A 7,324-nucleotide genomic window follows, 5' to 3' on the forward strand; every position below is an offset into this window, starting at 1 on the left:
ATTCATCAGTGTGCAGAGACCGTGGCACTGACTCTCTGTACACGCCCCATTCTGACTGGACATAGATGAGTACTTGTATTTTGCTCAAGGTTGATTGTGTTACAATAACTAAATAAAATGCTTCGCTGAGCGCAGCCTGATTAGACCGCAGTGGTCGAACCCTGAACAGTTGGTGCAAGTTTCGACACATGAAATTGGATTGCGATCAAACTTTTGATAAATATAGGTTTCTTACACATAATAAATGTGGTGAAAGATCTTTTAAATTGGAATATGTTGAAATATTTGTTTTCTTTTCCAATCGATTTTTTTTTGCTATTGCGCAATAATGTGCAATCGAAGATTTCTCCCTTGTCCAATATTGAGCAGTTGCACAATAGTTTGAAAATGAAGATGTCTTGGCTGTGGCGGATCGTTTTTTTTTTTTGGACGATCAATGCATTTAAATGGGAACATATAGTTAGCCCACCCCTTTGTCATGGGTTATGAACCGGCTGGATCCGCCCCTGTAAATGCTATAGCGCAATTCGGTGCAATTGAAGATTTCTTGATAATGTGCAATACTATGATATAGCGCAATACTATGCTATAGCGCAATACTATACTATAGCGAAATACTATTCAATTGAATATTTCCTGCCATTGCACAATACTTTATTTAATAATTTACACAATATCAGGTGTGTATCTCCTGATATATCAGTATGTTATGCTCTAATATACAATTACGAAATATGAATCAATAGAAAAATAGAAAATTTTAAGAAAAAGTAATATGAAAAAAAATGCCCCCTCCCCATTTTTATGTTAAACGCATGAGAAAACGGATGATGAACGGATCTGAATCGGATAAATGCCATTGAATATTTCGCGTCAGCAATGGCAATTATTGGTGTGTCAGATTTCTCGTGTGTCATGAATGCTTATTAATCATAATTGATCTTAGAGTAAGAGCACGTCTTCACTATCAAGCATCTCTTATTCAGACAAGACACTACCCTTTGGCGGCATTTTGAAAAACAAACCAAGACCAGCTGAACGGAAACTTTTTGAATATTTATGCGATTTACAAGTATTATTATTGCCGTCTTTCATTTTTTTCGCATAGCGTGTTCTTCCGTTTTATCCGATATGCTTCCGTTTGGTGTACGTTGTATGCGGTACTAGTCTGTTGGATGTATGCTTGACTTCCGTTCTATCCTGTATGTTTCCGTTTCTCGTACGTTGCATATTCTGTGTGTGTCCGTTGTGCCTTTGTTACGCATCCGTTTTATTTTGTCAGTACATGAACGGACTCCCAACGGATAACAGTTTTGTCAACGTAAAACTTTTTCCATCCGTTAGGCGTCTGTTCGTGATATCCGGAAAAGCGACCACAGTTGAAGAAGTCGTAGAGCAAAAAAAAACATCAAAACAAATTTGAGGGAATTTTATTTAAATGTCTTAAGTGCAGAAGAAAATATAAACATAATCAACCTTGTATATATCTGTTTAACCTACAGCAAGTTTTCACTGTTACTCCTAAATGTTGGGCGCTGGGGAAACAAAATAGGTCTGAACTATTATTTTAAACGATCAGCTGATATAAGAGAATTTTTTTAAAAAGTGAATCGGTTTAAATAAAAAAAAATCCAATGATGCAAAACCTTAACACATTTCAGGATACTGTTATCTCATGTTAATGTTCAATTTGTTTTGAAAAAACATTTATTTTGCAATTGAAAATTATTTGATATATTTTGTGCGTTTTATTCCTAATGAAGAATGATCATAATCAAAGCTGTGCTTCTTGTTTTAACACGAATTATCCGCTTTTAAGAAATATCTATTTTGTTATCATTTTTTTCACCGCTTACAATTGCCTTCCTTTTGACTTATTTCATACATTAACTTTGAAGTAACCGTAGCTGTGCATTTCATTTTGTTTCGTTCGTTCCGCTTTTATTCCGTTTCACAGTTTACAGGTACCCCTCTTTTCGCCCATTTTCTTATTTTGATATCTTCATCAAAACTTTCAAAAATCAACCTTTTAAAAAGCGCACTAATACAAAACTGCACGTTAAGAGTACTTTTAAAGTTTGATCAAATATCTAAACTATCAAATCTAAAAACGATATTTAGAATTTTAATTATTTGGTGAAAATTTTTTAAACTTTTGAAATGATAATATTACATGGACCGTACTGTTACAGTGTAAAAAGAAAGTAGAATAATGTATTATAAATTTATTCTCTTTTTATATCATATAATTACTACCCATATGCGGCACTATTTGCAAGATACCTCAGGTCCTACATCAGTGGTCCTTTTTTCCACCTTCTTGTCGTTTCATGTCAAAATAATGTTTGATAAGCATATCGTGACATAATAATGATATAACATTGTGCATTCCTAGCTCAACAACACGTACTTTCAACTGTACGTCGTGTAATTTCTAGTGAGCATATTGTGTGGTAAGCCTATCTTGACATTATAGTGATATAACATTGTGCAATCCTAGCTCAACAACACGTACTTTCAACTTTACGTCGTGTAATTTCTAGTGAGCATATTATATGGTTAGCTTATCATGACATAATAATGATATAACATTGTGCAATCCTAGCTCAACAACACGTACTTTCAACCTTACGTCGTGTAATTTCTAGTGAGCATATTGTGTGGTAAGCCTATCGTGACATTATAGTGATATAACATTGTGCAATCGTAGCTTAACACCAAGTTCTTTCAACTTTACGTCGTGTAATTTCTAGTAAGCATATTGTATAATAAGCTTATCATGACATAATAATGATATAACATTGTGCAATCTTAGCTCAACAACAAGTTCTTTCAACTGTACGTCGTATAATTTCTAGTGAGCATTTTGTATGGTAAGCCTATCGTGACATTATAGTGATATAACATTGCGCAATCCTAGCTCCACAACAAGTTCTTTCAACTTTACGTCATGTAATTTCTAGTGAGCATATTGTATAGTTAGCTTATCGTGACATTGTAATGATAATACATTGTGCAATCCTAGCTCAACAACACGTACTTTCAACTTTACGTCGTGTTGTTTCTAGTGAGCATATTGTATGGTTAGCTTATCGTGATATTATAGTGTTATAACATTATGCTAGTTTAGCTTTACATCGTGTAGTTTAAAGTCTATAACAAATATGTTAAACCTATCGGGACATTATAATGACATAACGTTGTGATATTTAAGCTTTACATTCATCAATAATAAGTCAACATCATGAAGTTCAACTTTTCATTTTATTTGTTATCCTGGCAATCAAAGAGTACGTCTAAGCATTATCCAGTATCAAGTTAACATCGTGCAACGTCAACTTAACAATAGGTAGTTTCAACTCACCATTACGTGTTATAAGCATATCATCATAATGCCGTGGCTTACCACGATGCTTTCACAACATCAACACTTGAAGTTGCAAGTCAACACAACGAAGATTCAACTAAGCATTTTTTTATTTAAGTTTTCAATTTGATGATTTAATTCATCATCACGCTGTAATTACTTTACAATGGAATCTTCAGCATAACGTTATGTAAATCTCTAATATATGACAGTTGAGGCTTTCCATTATTTTTCTCCTTAACCGTGCTGCTTACCTGTGAATAATGAATATAATAAATGGTTCCTATGGCAAAATCTGCATTGACATTTCGCTATTATCTTAAAGACGATTCAATCTGCTTCCATAATCAACAATAACTTTTTAATGACCAGCACTTGCATTTGTATGCTTAATAAAACTCAAATCTAAATATCGACTTTTTTAATTAAGGAATGACTGTAATATATGTGAAATAACATAAAAATGTGGTGCACACTGAATAACTCGCGTGTACCACATTTATTTTGATATTTCGAATAGAGAGAAAAAATATTACAGTTATTTCTTATAATTTAATTCTAAATTCTATTTTAAACCGGAGAAAACAATGAAAAAACGTTGATGATGTCACGATCACATGACTTAATTATGTCTATGGGCAGATACAAAAATAACGTCAATCAATCAGAAGACGCGTTACATCCGAAATTAAATTATTGTTAATTATTATCAAAGACCTGCAAAATGTAGCCTGTAAGTAAGGAACATCGCACTGAAGTAACGTTTGTGATATAATTCGAGACATAATCCTTTAGTATCTGGTTGTTGTTTCCGTTTTGTGTGTTAAAGCTCAAAGTGTTTTTTTCCATTAACAATCTTCGTAAACATAGATTGTCTTCAATGGCATAGACATCAGTTATAACGTGGTTGGTCAGATTTCATAACTAAAAGAATTATACAAAAAAGTTGTTACAGATGAAATTCTATTAAACGTGTTTGGTGTCTTTTCTGTTTTTTTTTTTGTTATTTAGCGAACTTGTGTTGATAAACTATTATAGTTTGTCAATCAGCCATAAAGTTGAGAATGGAAATGGGGAATGTGTCAACGAGACAACAACCCGACCATAGAACATACAACAGCAGAAGGTCCCCAGCAGGTCTTCAATGCAGCGAGAAATTCCGCACCCGGAGGCGTCCTTCAGCTGGCTCCTACTGATTTTGACTCGGGACAATAAGGATTTTGACATACTGCAATGACACCCATCTGTTGGTGAAACATGTGTATTACCCTTTCTTGATATGTTTTTCTTATCTGTGTCGAATTATTCTTATTTTATTCTTAGATTTGACTGATGAACGATGACAAAACATAACGTTTAAAGACAATAAGATGTTTTTTTTTCAGAATACTACTTGTCATTTTCATCAAGGACTACAGATCCAAAAACTTTGCATTTTGCATGTTAAACGCCTTCTGAAAAATGACCAAAACAATTTATTAAAACATTACCAATTGTAATTATGCATATTTATATGTCTAATGCTGTGTTCATGCTGAGTTTCAGAGTTCAGAATTTCCATCCCATTCACCATGTTGACGAAAACAAAAATACATATACATCAAGTCGAAGAAACCATAAGATTGTTTTTGTTACTTTGTCTCTCCAGAGGTGTTCCGACAGGTGTATTGATGTCTTCCATATTTTTAATTGCTGACATTTCAATAGATATAGGAAGATGTGGTGTGAGTGCCAATGAGACAACTCTCTATCCAAATAACAATAAAAAAAAGTTAACCGTTATAGGTCAATGTACGGCCTTCAACACGGAGCATTGGCTCACACTGAACAACAAGCTATACAGGGACCCAAAATATTAGTGTAAAACCATTCAAACGAGGAAACCAACGGTCTAATCTATATATATATATAAAAAAAACAACGAGAAACGAGAAACACGTATAGATTACATAAACAAACGACAACTACTGTACATCAGATTCCTGACTTAGGACAGGTGCAAACATTTGCAGCGGGATTAAACGTTTTAATGGATCCAAACCTTCTCCCTTTTTCTGAAACAATAGCATAACATCACAACATAGAAAAACACACAATAAAATATCAATTGGTAGGCTTAACTCAATCAAAAAAACGTACATTAATACACTATAAACGAATAAATTTGATCTGCGATATCTGAATGCAAATGCACAGTTAATAAAATATAAGTGACAAACATTCAAGGCCAAGAAAACCAAACAAACAAGTCCAAACAAAGCCATGGCAAGTCACCACTGCGTAATATTTAACCCTTCGAAAATATTCACTTTAGAAAAAAAAACCGGCTTTAAAGAAATACAGGTAAATCTTGAAGTTTATACAAATGTAGATAGAAGAAGTGAAACTTAGAATATATTCCAAATAATCAAAGCTGGTATATAGACAAGAAGCATGATTCAATTCAACCTTAATAACACATTAATTATCATACTTCTTTAGCCTCTGGATTATTTATATCTCTTTTTATTCCGGAGTAATACTGAAGATATCTTTAAAAAATAGAATAAGAATCTGTATTAGATAAATAAACTCATCATAGATACCAGGACTAAATTTTGAATTGACACCAGACGCGCGTTTTGTCTACAAAAGACTCATAATTACAGAATTAACATAAATATCTAGTACTTTATTCTTTTGACTTACTTTCATTGTGTCGAAGCTATGGTTGTTGGACTAATCTACAAAGTCTCCGCCGTCTCAATATTTATCTTTAATGTTTCTATATTTGTCAACGTATGTCAAATGTATTATTTAAAACCAAATCTTATGAATTTTGTGCATTTTACAAAATTCTAGCATGCAAGGTCGATAGCATAATTTGTTTTGAATTGATGTTTTGTTTTTTTTTAAGTTTTTAATGCAAATTAATGAAATATCTATATGTTGTAGCTCTCAATAAATATGGAGGAACGATTTGTTTTGCTTGTAGTCAGGAAGAGCAACCAGACAGTTGTCGACAAATAAGAGTATGTGCTTCCGGTCAGGTAATTGCTTAAAACGTATTAAAGGTTATGCACAAAATAGTAACAATTGTTCTTGTATTCAATGTAACGTGTGATTTATTTACAATGTTCATCTTGCCTTATTGGTTACATAAAAAGTAATTTGACTCTGAAAATCAACAAGTGTTCTTTTGTTGTTGCAGTTTAGTACTACTGAAAGGTCTTCCATCTCTTAATGTAGGGCTAAATTAAGAATAAAAATTAACTCTGTATTTGTTTTAGAAATTGATAAGGCTTCAGAAATTCTATAAATGCTGTGTATTCAACTACATTGTGAGATATATTCCACAAAGGGGGTATGTTTTAGTTAATTCTGTAACTTTCCAAAAAGTACAAAACAAATAAAACTGTAAAGCATACAAAAGTATTAACAAAAGTAGCGATCTCAACTCAACCCTTTCTAAAAGGCGAAATTCATAAAACTAGCAAAACCCAACATTATACTTTATCAACCAATTGAACGAAAAGAAAACCATACGTTGTTTACTCGTTGTTCATGTATGACCGACACAATATGTTAACAACGTCTATATATGGCGATGAATTGTTCTTAATATCACAAGAACTGTAGTCAATTCTTGCATTCATTTGACGATGCTTTAATGTTTGTATATTCGATTTCATTCAGGGATGTGTAACTCGGGAAATTGTAAACCAGTTATCAAGAAGAACGTTATACCAGACAGGCTGTGGAAGCAGAGATGTAAGCTGATTTGTCTTGTTTTTCTGTAATTCACAGGGCTATATATCTTAAAACATTTCGAAACGTACTTGAAATTAAATTTAGTATGTAAACGGGGAATATGTCAAAGAGACAATCCGTCAAAAGAGCATATACCAGACTTCGAATGTCATTCGAATAATAATGTTTTAAAATTTTCGAACATCTATCTAAATAAGCAGTTTTTAA

This window comes from Mytilus galloprovincialis, chromosome 2 (assembly GCF_965363235.1).
Source record: "Mytilus galloprovincialis chromosome 2, xbMytGall1.hap1.1, whole genome shotgun sequence".
NCBI lineage: Eukaryota > Metazoa > Mollusca > Bivalvia > Mytilida > Mytilidae > Mytilus > Mytilus galloprovincialis.